The 12,500-nt window shown below is 30.0% G+C and overlaps 1 non-coding gene and 2 pseudogenes across 1 annotated transcript; all 3 read right to left on the reverse strand.

The window, feature by feature from the left end:
- The window catches only part of LOC129251819 (large subunit ribosomal RNA), a 4,204-nt pseudogene extending 2,057 nt beyond the window's left edge, over positions 1-2,147 (reverse strand).
- A 442-nt stretch (positions 2,148-2,589) lies between these two features.
- On the reverse strand, positions 2,590-2,770 carry LOC129251820 (5.8S ribosomal RNA; annotated as a pseudogene).
- A 591-nt stretch (positions 2,771-3,361) lies between these two features.
- On the reverse strand, positions 3,362-5,352 carry LOC129251814 (small subunit ribosomal RNA). Its single transcript, XR_008583122.1, has one exon. It is a non-coding gene; the product is annotated as a small subunit ribosomal RNA (ribosomal RNA).
- Positions 5,353-12,500: the final 7,148 nt, after the last annotated feature.

The raw sequence follows: 12,500 nt of genomic DNA on the forward strand, positions 1-12,500 counted from the left end.
CACCATAAATTTTCAAGGTCCGAGGAGAAAATATCGACACAACAGTAAATGTCATGCTCTTCTAGTCCATCTACCATATCTCTCTTCGAAAGACTTCCATGGTAGTACGACTATAAAAACAGAAAAGAAAACTCTTCCGATATCTCTCGACGGCTTCTTTATGGTCGTTCCTGTTGCCAGGATGAGCACAAGGCCCATTTTTAATAACAAACGGATACTCAACAGGTTACGGAATTGGAACCGTATTCCCTTTCGTTCAAAATAATTCAAGTATTTTAATTATTTTTAAATATATTTTTATTAATATTTTTTTTTTATTAAAAACTTGAAAATTTTCGGCTTTCGCCTTGAACTTAGGACCGACTAACTCGTGATCAACCACTGTTCACACGAAACCCTTCTCCACTTCAGTCCTCCAAGGTCTCATTCGATTATTTGCTACTACCACCAAGATCTGTACCAATAGCGGCTCCATGCAGGCTTACGCCAAACACTTCTAAGCACACTATTGTACCCTCCTACTCACTAAAGTTTCAAAATTTATAAATCAATCGAAATTGTTTTATAAATCATCTACTTTAGCGGTAATGTATAGGTATACAACTTAAGCGCCATCCATTTTAAGGGCTAGTTGCTTCGGCAGGTGAGTTGTTACACACTCCTTAGCGGATTACGACTTCCATGTCCACCGTCCTGCTGTTTTAAGCAACCAACGCCTTTCATGGTATCTGCATGAGTTGTTAATTTAGGCACCGTAACATTACGTTTGGTTCATCCCACAGCGCCAGTTCTGCTTACCAAAAGTGGCCCACTGGGCACATTATATCATAACCTCAACCTTCATATCAAGAAAGGTGAGGTTCTTACCCATTTAAAGTTTGAGAATAGGTTAAAATCGTTTCGACCCTAAGGCCTCTAATCATTCGCTTTACCAGATAAGATTATTTTATATAATTTTTAAATGCACCAGCTATCCTGAGGGAAACTTCGGAGGGAACCAGCTACTAGATGGTTCGATTGGTCTTTCGCCCCTATACTCAATTCTGACAATCGATTTGCACGTCAGAACTGTTTCGGTCTTCCATCAGGGTTTCCCCTGACTTCAACCTGATCAAGTATAGTTCACCATCTTTCGGGTCACAGCATATATGCTCAAGGTACGCTCCAGTTAGAGGTATAAATAATAATAAATTATCATTATACATAACTATATGGAACGCCCCGGGATTGAATTAATTGACTATTTATTAAAAAATAGACTAAAAATTAATCCCATTATATTTAAGTTAAGTTAATTATGCCATTAAGTTTAATATAACTCAATGACTTGCACATATGTTAGACTCCTTGGTCCGTGTTTCAAGACGGGTCCCGAAGGTATCCTGAATCTTTCGCATTGTTAATCATATAAATGCATACAAATAAATATTAATATCATAGATATTAAATTTTTTGTAAAATTCAAAAAATGAATTTTAGCATTATATATAATAAAATCTATCAACACTTTATCAAATCATTAGTATTTATTTTATGTTAATATGCTTAAAAAGCAAATTAATTTAAATAAACTTAATATCACCAATGATCTTTTGATAAATACTTTATTATGTTAATAGATTACAATGTCCTTATATGAAAAAAATGCACATTATTTTTTTAATTATTTAATGATGAATTTTTCATAATGGATATTCAGGTTCATCGGGCTTAACCTCTAAGCAGTTTCACGTACTATTTAACTCTCTATTCAGAGTTCTTTTCAACTTTCCCTCACGGTACTTGTTTACTATCGGTCTCATGGTTATATTTAGTTTTAGATGGAGTTTACCACCCACTTAGTGCTGCACTATCAAGCAACACGACTCTTTGGAAATATCTTTCTAGTAATCATTAACGTTATACGGGCCTGGCACCCTCTATGGGTAAATGGCCTCATTTAAGAAGGACTTAAATCGTTAATTTCTCATACTAGATATTAAGATATTCCATACACTGCATCTCACATTTGACATATAGACAAAGTGACTTAGTGCTGAACTATTTTCTTTTCGCTCGCCGCTACTAAGAAAATCCTTGTTAGTTTCTTTTCCTCCCCTCATTAATATGCTTAAATTCAGGGGGTAATCCCATATGAGTTGAGGTTGTTTTAATATTCTTTTTTTATCTTCTCACAATTTAATAAAAAAATTATATCATCTTTTCATCTCTATTTTTCTTTTCTCCTTTTATATATTGTAAATATATAAAAATAATAATAATGTAAAATGAGGCAATCCTAGAATAAAAAATTTAATTTTTATGCTAGACATTCCTCCTTTTAATTACATATATAAATTATTATTTTATATATATATATAAATAATATGAAAATTTTTTGTAAAGAATACTTAGATTCAATATTTTCATCATTTCATTTTATTTGAGAGGATTTTTTTTTTAAAGAATATATAATAAATAAAATTCATTATATATCTTTATTTTTTTTGCTATTAATATTATGAATTATTTAAAATCCAATAATATACACATTTGCTTAAATTCAATTATTTTTATAAAAGAATAAGCAACTTATTTAGCATAGTCTTACAACCCTCAACCATATGTAGTCCAAGCAGTACTTTAAAATTGAATTTAATGTACATAACAGCATGGACTGCGATATGCGTTCAAAATGTCGATGTTCATGTGTCCTGCAGTTCACACGATGACGCACAGTTTGCTGCGTTCTTCATCGACCCATGAGCCAAGTGATCCACCGCTTAGAGTATTTTTTTATTTATTTTTATTTATAACAAATGTCAATTTTTTTTTGCATATATTAATTGAAAGAGTAAAATTAAATAATATTAATAATATATAAATTGATTTTCTTTCAATAATATATATCAAATATATTTAACTCTAAACATTTTTATTAAGTTGCGAATGTCTTAGTTCAACAATAATACAGTGGTGGTATTTATTATGATTCAATTATTTTGTATTTTTTTAATCATTTTATGTATATATAATAATATAATAAATATATACCACTTTTGTTATTGTGAACAAATTAACTTATCATTCAATCAAATGAATAATAAGTACAACTTTTTATTTTCATGTTTAAAGGTTTTTAAAAGAAAAAAATAAGAAAAAACATTACAAAATGTACCATCATATATTATATTTAATATGATATAATTGATGGATCACAAATTGAATGAAAAAGAATAAAAAGAATTATGGATTCAAAATAATTATATAAATTTTTTTTTTTTTTTCTTTTTTTTTTTTTTTTTTTTTTCTTTTTGTTCGTTTGTTTGCTTGTCTGTTTGTTTGTTTGTTTGTTTGTTTTTCTTACGGATATGGAACACAATAATGATCCTTCCGCAGGTTCACCTACGGAAACCTTGTTACGACTTTTACTTCCTCTAAATAATCAAGTTCGGTCAACTTTTGCGAAACAACCGTGACACACGAGGCGTCACAGTGATCACGTCCGGAGACCTCACTAAATAATTCAATCGGTAGTAGCGACGGGCGGTATGTACAAAGGGCAGGGACTTAATCAATGCGAGTTAATAACTCGCACTTACTGGGAATTCCAAGTTCATGTGAACAGTTTCAGTTCACAATCCCAAGCATGAAAGTGGTTCAGCGGTTTACCCGGACCTCTCGGTCTAGGAAATACACGTTGATACTTTCATTGTAGCGCGCGTGCAGCCCAGGACATCTAAGGGCATCACAGACCTGTTATTGCTCAATCTCGTTACTGCTAGACGCAATTTGTCCATTTAAGAAGCTAGTGTCCTTATAATGGGACAAACCAACAGGTACGACTCCACTTATATAAACACATTCAAACACTTGTACATTCAAGATGTACGCATGAAAGAAGGCTATATAAGTTTCAACATCATAATCCTGAAAGCATCTATTTAATATATTTGAGTCTCGTTCGTTATCGGAATTAACCAGACAAATCACTCCACGAACTAAGAACGGCCATGCACCACCACCCATAGATTCGAGAAAGAGCTATCAATCTGTCTTACACGCTTATGTTCGGACCTGGTAAGTTTTCCCGTGTTGAGTCAAATTAAGCCGCAGGCTCCACTCCTGGTGGTGCCCTTCCGTCAATTCCTTTAAGTTTCAGCTTTGCAACCATACTTCCCCCGGAGCCCAAAAGCTTTGGTTTCCCGGGAAGCGACTGAGAGAGCCATAGTAGTAGCTACACCCAATTGCTAGCTGGCATCGTTTATGGTTAGAACTAGGGCGGTATCTGATCGCCTTCGAACCTCTAACTTTCGTTCTTGATTAATGAAAACATCTTTGGCAAATGCTTTCGCTTAAGTTAGTCTTACGACGGTCCAAGAATTTCACCTCTCGCGTCGTAATACTAATGCCCCCAAACTGCTTCTATTAATCATTACCTCTTGATCTAAAAACCAATGAAAGTAGAACAGAGGTCTTATTTCATTATTCCATGCACAAAATATTCAGGCATTTGGAGCCTGCTTTAAGCACTCTAATTTGTTCAAAGTAATTGTACCGGCCCACAACAACACTCGATGAAGAGCACTGAAGTAGGTTTAAATAGGAGGAATATATAAAAAATACATTGTATTAATTATATATAAGAACTCCACCGGTAATACGCTTACATACATAAGGTAATGTACATACCACAATATATAGTTGTACTACCCGTATGAAGCACAAATTCAACTACGAACGTTTTAACCGCAACAACTTTAATATACGCTATTGGAGCTGGAATTACCGCGGCTGCTGGCACCAGACTTGCCCTCCAATAGGTCCTTGTTAAAGGATTTAAAGTGTACTCATTCCAATTACAGGGCCTCGGATATGAGTCCTGTATTGTTATTTTTCGTCACTACCTCCCCGAACTGGGAGTGGGTAATTTACGCGCCTGCTGCCTTCCTTAGATGTGGTAGCCGTTTCTCAGGCTCCCTCTCCGGAATCGAACCCTGATTCCCCGTTACCCGTTGCAACCATGGTAGTCCTAGATACTACCATCAAAAGTTGATAGGGCAGACATTTGAAAGATCTGTCGTCGGTACGGGACCATACGATCTGCAAGTTATCTAGAGTTCAACCAATTTAACGATCAAATGATCGCTTGGTTTTAGTCTAATAAAAGCACACGTTCCATAAGGTCCGTGTTTATATTGCATGTATTAGCTCTAGAATTACCACAGTTATCCAAGTAACTGTTAACGATCTATGGAACCATAACTGATATAATGAGCCTTTTGCGGTTTCACTTTTAATTTGTTTGTACTTAGACATGCATGGCTTAATCTTTGAGACAAGCATATAACTACTGGCAGGATCAACCAGAATAATATTTGTATTTATATATTTTTCTTTGTTTTTCATATTTGAAAATTTCATAAATTACGGTGTATATAAAAAGTAAAGGGGCGACCCCCCTTTAGCTTTTCTTATCAAAATTCAAAAACCGTTTTTTATGAAAAAGAATTTTCGTTCTCTATATTATATATTTTATATAAAAATATAAGAACGATATTTCTTCTTAATATTTGCCAATTTTCAAATAATTTATCATTCTTAATAACATTTTACTTTTTTTTCAAATGCATTTTTAATGTAATAATTTCATATATTACATAATTTTTCTCTTTGAATTGAAATTAATAATTTCATAATTCTATTTTTTAATCATAAATATATATGATTGAAAAAATTTTCTCCTCTTTTCCTTTGTTTAAAATTTAATTTTTCTTATAAATTTTTGTTTTTCTTATTTTTTTCTCTTCATCATCTGTTTAATTTCCTGTATTTATACAAGAAACAAACAGTTGAGGATAATTTCTATGTAATGCTAGTATAGAATATAAAATTTTGAATTCAAAAATTTATTTCTATTTAAACTAACTATAGAAAACCAGGAATAAAATACAATAACACCAATATGCCATAACATGTTAGTATAGAATATAGATTCTTCATATATGTATATATATTCGAAAATTTTTTCTATTTAAACTAACGTATGGAAAACCAGGAATAAAATCATAATATTACCAGTTTAATATGGCTCAAATTCGAGTTTCATATAGTTATGATTCGATTTATATGCTTCAATATCATTGGTTAGTTAACTTTTGATATTTTCATATTATATCACATGCCTTCACCGTGAGTGTTTTTTGCCATGCACACCTCACATTGTCAAAAATGTATGGGAAAAATTCATTTCAATACATTTCAGTTTGATTTGAAATGTCTTTATTATATATTTTAGTGCCAATATGCCAAGGTTATATTCCATAACTCTCTATTTAAACTAACGTATGGAAAACCAGGCATAAAATCACAATATTACCAGTTTAATATGGCTCAAATTCGAGTTTCATATAGTTATGATTCGATTTATATGCTTCAATATCATTGGTTAGTTAACTTTTGATATTTTCATATTATATCACATGCCTTCACCGTGAGTGTTTTTTGCCATGCACACCTCACATTGTCAAAAATGTATGGGAAAAATTCATTTCAATACATTTCAGTTTGATTTGAAATGTCTTTATTATATATTTTAATGGCAATATGCCAAGGTTATATTCCATAAAATGTTAGTATAGAATATAGATTCTTCATATATGTATATATATTCGAGAATTTTTTTCTATTTAAACTAACGTATGGAAAACCAGGCATAAAATCACAATATTACCAGTTTAATATGGCTCAAATTCGAGTTTCATATAGTTATGATTCGATTTATATGTTTCAATATCATTGGTTAGTTAACTTTTGATATTTTCATATTATATCACATGCCTTCACCGTGAGTGTTTTTTGCCATGCACACCTCACATTGTCAAAAATGTATGGGAAAAATTCATTTCAATACATTTCAGTTTGATTTGAAATGTCTTTATTATATATTTTAGTGCCAATATGCCAAGGTTATATTCCATAACATGTTAGTATTAGAATATAGATTCTTCATATATGTATATATATTCGAAAATTTTTTCTATTTAAACTAACGTATGGAAAACCAGGCATAAAATCACAATATTACCAGTTTAATATGGCTTAAATTCGAGTTTCATATAGTTATGATTCGATTTATATGCTTCAATATCATTGGTTAGTTAACTTTTGATATTTTCATATTATTTCACATGCCTTCACCGTGAGTGTTTTTTGCCATGCACACCTCACATTGTCAAAAATGTATGGGAAAAATTCATTTCAATACATTTCAGTTTGATTTGAAATGTCTTTATTATATATTTTAGTGCCAATATGCCAAGGTTATATTCCATAACATGTTAGTATTAGAATATAGATTCTTCATATATGTATATATATTCGAAAATTTTTTCTATTTAAACTAACGTATGGAAAACCAGGCATAAAATCACAATATTACCAGTTTAATATGGCTTAAATTCGAGTTTCATATAGTTATGATTCGATTTATATGCTTCAATATCATTGGTTAGTTAACTTTTGATATTTTCATATTATTTCACATGCCTTCACCGTGAGTGTTTTTTGCCATGCACACCTCACATTGTCAAAAATGTATGGGAAAAATTCATTTCAATACATTTCAGTTTGATTTGAAATGTCTTTATTATATATTTTAGTGCCAATATGCCAAGGTTATATTCCATAACATGTTAGTATTAGAATATAGATTCTTCATATATGTATATATATTCGAAAATTTTTTCTATTTAAACTAACGTATGGAAAACCAGGCATAAAATCACAATATTACCAGTTTAATATGGCTTAAATTCGAGTTTCATATAGTTATGATTCGATTTATATGCTTCAATATCATTGGTTAGTTAACTTTTGATATTTTCATATTATTTCACATGCCTTCACCGTGAGTGTTTTTTGCCATGCACACCTCACATTGTCAAAAATGTATGGGAAAAATTCATTTCAATACATTTCAGTTTGATTTGAAATGTCTTTATTATATATTTTAGTGCCAATATGCCAAGGTTATATTCCATAACTCTCTATTTAAACTAACGTATGGAAAACCAGGCATAAAATCACAATATTACCAGTTTAATATGGCTCAAATTCGAGTTTCATATAGTTATGATTCGATTTATATGCTTCAATATCATTGGTTAGTTAACTTTTGATATTTTCATATTATATCACATGCCTTCACCGTGAGTGTTTTTTGCCATGCACACCTCACATTGTCAAAAATGTATGGGAAAAATTCATTTCAATACATTTCAGTTTGATTTGAAATGTCTTTATTATATATTTTAATGGCAATATGCCAAGGTTATATTCCATAAAATGTTAGTATAGAATATAGATTCTTCATATATGTATATATATTCGAGAATTTTTTTCTATTTAAACTAACGTATGGAAAACCAGGCATAAAATCACAATATTACCAGTTTAATATGGCTCAAATTCGAGTTTCATATAGTTATGATTCGATTTATATGTTTCAATATCATTGGTTAGTTAACTTTTGATATTTTCATATTATATCACATGCCTTCACCGTGAGTGTTTTTTGCCATGCACACCTCACATTGTCAAAAATGTATGGGAAAAATTCATTTCAATACATTTCAGTTTGATTTGAAATGTCTTTATTATATATTTTAGTGCCAATATGCCAAGGTTATATTCCATAACATGTTAGTATTAGAATATAGATTCTTCATATATGTATATATATTCGAAAATTTTTTCTATTTAAACTAACGTATGGAAAACCAGGCATAAAATCACAATATTACCAGTTTAATATGGCTTAAATTCGAGTTTCATATAGTTATGATTCGATTTATATGCTTCAATATCATTGGTTAGTTAACTTTTGATATTTTCATATTATTTCACATGCCTTCACCGTGAGTGTTTTTTGCCATGCACACCTCACATTGTCAAAAATGTATGGGAAAAATTCATTTCAATACATTTCAGTTTGATTTGAAATGTCTTTATTATATATTTTAGTGCCAATATGCCAAGGTTATATTCCATAACATGTTAGTATTAGAATATAGATTCTTCATATATGTATATATATTCGAAAATTTTTTCTATTTAAACTAACGTATGGAAAACCAGGCATAAAATCACAATATTACCAGTTTAATATGGCTTAAATTCGAGTTTCATATAGTTATGATTCGATTTATATGCTTCAATATCATTGGTTAGTTAACTTTTGATATTTTCATATTATTTCACATGCCTTCACCGTGAGTGTTTTTTGCCATGCACACCTCACATTGTCAAAAATGTATGGGAAAAATTCATTTCAATACATTTCAGTTTGATTTGAAATGTCTTTATTATATATTTTAGTGCCAATATGCCAAGGTTATATTCCATAACATGTTAGTATTAGAATATAGATTCTTCATATATGTATATATATTCGAAAATTTTTTCTATTTAAACTAACGTATGGAAAACCAGGCATAAAATCACAATATTACCAGTTTAATATGGCTTAAATTCGAGTTTCATATAGTTATGATTCGATTTATATGCTTCAATATCATTGGTTAGTTAACTTTTGATATTTTCATATTATTTCACATGCCTTCACCGTGAGTGTTTTTTGCCATGCACACCTCACATTGTCAAAAATGTATGGGAAAAATTCATTTCAATACATTTCAGTTTGATTTGAAATGTCTTTATTATATATTTTAGTGCCAATATGCCAAGGTTATATTCCATAACTCTCTATTTAAACTAACGTATGGAAAACCAGGCATAAAATCACAATATTACCAGTTTAATATGGCTCAAATTCGAGTTTCATATAGTTATGATTCGATTTATATGCTTCAATATCATTGGTTAGTTAACTTTTGATATTTTCATATTATATCACATGCCTTCACCGTGAGTGTTTTTTGCCATGCACACCTCACATTGTCAAAAATGTATGGGAAAAATTCATTTCAATACATTTCAGTTTGATTTGAAATGTCTTTATTATATATTTTAATGGCAATATGCCAAGGTTATATTCCATAAAATGTTAGTATAGAATATAGATTCTTCATATATGTATATATATTCGAGAATTTTTTTCTATTTAAACTAACGTATGGAAAACCAGGCATAAAATCACAATATTACCAGTTTAATATGGCTCAAATTCGAGTTTCATATAGTTATGATTCGATTTATATGTTTCAATATCATTGGTTAGTTAACTTTTGATATTTTCATATTATATCACATGCCTTCACCGTGAGTGTTTTTTGCCATGCACACCTCACATTGTCAAAAATGTATGGGAAAAATTCATTTCAATACATTTCAGTTTGATTTGAAATGTCTTTATTATATATTTTAGTGCCAATATGCCAAGGTTATATTCCATAACATGTTAGTATTAGAATATAGATTCTTCATATATGTATATATATTCGAAAATTTTTTCTATTTAAACTAACGTATGGAAAACCAGGCATAAAATCACAATATTACCAGTTTAATATGGCTTAAATTCGAGTTTCATATAGTTATGATTCGATTTATATGCTTCAATATCATTGGTTAGTTAACTTTTGATATTTTCATATTATTTCACATGCCTTCACCGTGAGTGTTTTTTGCCATGCACACCTCACATTGTCAAAAATGTATGGGAAAAATTCATTTCAATACATTTCAGTTTGATTTGAAATGTCTTTATTATATATTTTAGTGCCAATATGCCAAGGTTATATTCCATAACATGTTAGTATTAGAATATAGATTCTTCATATATGTATATATATTCGAAAATTTTTTCTATTTAAACTAACGTATGGAAAACCAGGCATAAAATCACAATATTACCAGTTTAATATGGCTTAAATTCGAGTTTCATATAGTTATGATTCGATTTATATGCTTCAATATCATTGGTTAGTTAACTTTTGATATTTTCATATTATTTCACATGCCTTCACCGTGAGTGTTTTTTGCCATGCACACCTCACATTGTCAAAAATGTATGGGAAAAATTCATTTCAATACATTTCAGTTTGATTTGAAATGTCTTTATTATATATTTTAGTGCCAATATGCCAAGGTTATATTCCATAACATGTTAGTATTAGAATATAGATTCTTCATATATGTATATATATTCGAAAATTTTTTCTATTTAAACTAACGTATGGAAAACCAGGCATAAAATCACAATATTACCAGTTTAATATGGCTTAAATTCGAGTTTCATATAGTTATGATTCGATTTATATGCTTCAATATCATTGGTTAGTTAACTTTTGATATTTTCATATTATATCACATGCCTTCACCGTGAGTGTTTTTTGCCATGCACACCTCACATTGTCAAAAATGTATGGGAAAAATTCATTTCAATACATTTCAGTTTGATTTGAAATGTCTTTATTATATATTTTAGTGCCAATATGCCAAGGTTATATTCCATAACTCTCTATTTAAACTAACGTATGGAAAACCAGGCATAAAATCACAATATTACCAGTTTAATATGGCTTAAATTCGAGTTTCATATAGTTATGCTTCGATTTATATGCTTCAATATCATTGGTTAGTTAACTTTTGATATTTTCATATTATTTCACATGCCTTCACCGTGAGTGTTTTTTGCCATGCACACCTCACATTGTCAAAAATGTATGGGAAAAATTCATTTCAATACATTTCAGTTTGATTTGAAATGTCTTTATTATATATTTTAGTGCCAATATGCCAAGGTTATATTCCATAACTCTCTATTTAAACTAACGTATGGAAAACCAGGCATAAAATCACAATATTACCAGTTTAATATGGCTCAAATTCGAGTTTCATATAGTTATGATTCGATTTATATGCTTCAATATCATTGGTTAGTTAACTTTTGATATTTTCATATTATATCACATGCCTTCACCGTGAGTGTTTTTTGCCATGCACACCTCACATTGTCAAAAATGTATGGGAAAAATTCATTTCAATACATTTCAGTTTGATTTGAAATGTCTTTATTATATATTTTAGTGCCAATATGCCAAGGTTATATTCCATAACTCTCTATTTAAACTAACGTATGGAAAACCAGGAATAAAATCACAATATTACCAGTTTAATATGGCTCAAATTCGAGTTTCATATAGTTATGATTCGATTTATATGCTTCAATATCATTGGTTAGTTAACTTTTGATATTTTCATATTATATCACATGCCTTCACCGTGAGTGTTTTTTGCCATGCACACCTCACATTGTCAAAAATGTATGGGAAAAATTCATTTCAATACATTTCAGTTTGATTTGAAATGTCTTTATTATATATTTTAGTGCCAATATGCCAAGGTTATATTCCATAACTCTCTATTTAAACTAACGTATGGAAAACCAGGCATAAAATCACAATATTACCAGTTTAATATGGCTCAAATTCGAGTTTCATATAGTTATGATTCGATTTATATGCTTCAATATCATTGGTTAGTTAACTTTTGATATT

This window comes from Anastrepha obliqua, unplaced genomic scaffold (assembly GCF_027943255.1).
Source record: "Anastrepha obliqua isolate idAnaObli1 unplaced genomic scaffold, idAnaObli1_1.0 ptg000076l, whole genome shotgun sequence".
Lineage (NCBI taxonomy): Eukaryota > Metazoa > Arthropoda > Insecta > Diptera > Tephritidae > Anastrepha > Anastrepha obliqua.